This window comes from Otolemur garnettii, unplaced genomic scaffold (assembly GCF_000181295.1).
Source record: "Otolemur garnettii isolate 467f Iridium unplaced genomic scaffold, OtoGar3 scaffold00039, whole genome shotgun sequence".
In the NCBI taxonomy this organism is placed as follows: Eukaryota; Metazoa; Chordata; class Mammalia; order Primates; family Galagidae; genus Otolemur; species Otolemur garnettii.
In genome coordinates this window covers 5,385,519-5,386,581 of record NW_003852434.1, presented here as the reverse complement: position 1 = coordinate 5,386,581, position 1,063 = coordinate 5,385,519, and positions in this window count along the sequence as shown.

The window sequence follows — 1,063 nt, the reverse complement described above, 5'->3', positions numbered from 1 at the left end:
CAAAAACTCCATACAAATAATAAACATCAGCTCTCACCCCATCTCTCTCACCTCTCTAGTGAATCCCTCCGTAGGTGTTGGAAATGATTCCAATACCACTGAAGTGGAAAATCTTAAAATCAACTGAGAAGAGTTGGCTGCATGTCCTGTATGTCATCAGGCCCATATATGATGCCCCATAGCAAGCTGCATTCCAGTGAAACGGACAGAAGCCATCATCACACGCTAGATTTTGAGTCACCAAACACGCATGCAGTAAATTTAGAGAACATAAGTTCCCTAAATGAAGAAAAATGAAAGGTAAAATTAAATAAGAAAGAAAAAAAGAAAAAGAAGGGGAGAAAGACCTTGACAAAGGCTGAGACTCCAGAGTTTAGTAAGTCAGTTGTGGCGGAGGATATCACAACAGATCTTAGTAAAACACAGACGTCATTCCTAGAACTCCTTTTAATACTTATTAAAATCAATCTCTTTCTTGCATAAAGTGAAAAATGAAGAAAAATGAGTATATAAGTCTAATTTAGACTTTTTTTAAAATTAAGAAACCATAAATGCCATACATTCATGTGCTGCCTGAGTGGACCACGTGTGAGACGGTGGCCCCCAGTACCATACGTCTACTATATCTTTCCTATGTTTAGGTATGCTTAGATACACAGATACTTACCACTCTGTTGCAACTGCCTGCAGGGTTAAGTGTAGTAACGTGCCATACAGGTTTGTAGTGTAGGAGGTATGCCTCATAGCCTGGGTGTTCACTCAAGGTTAAAATCATCCAGTGACATGTTTCTCAGCACCACTAAGGGACTCATAACTGTATGTTTCCCTTCTCATGCTATCCATCTGACAGCTCCTCCTTTTTTCATTCATTTATTCAACAAATATTGCAGACCAAGAGCATACGAGTGTAGTGGTTGGCACCGTGGTTAACAGTTCCATCTGTAAGTATGAATAAACTGTGGTTTATCTATAATTCCTTGACTACTAGTAATAACTATAATGAAGAAAACTGAAAGAAATGATTATCTCAGCTGAAATTCAGGAGGTGTCAGAGCTTAAGGAA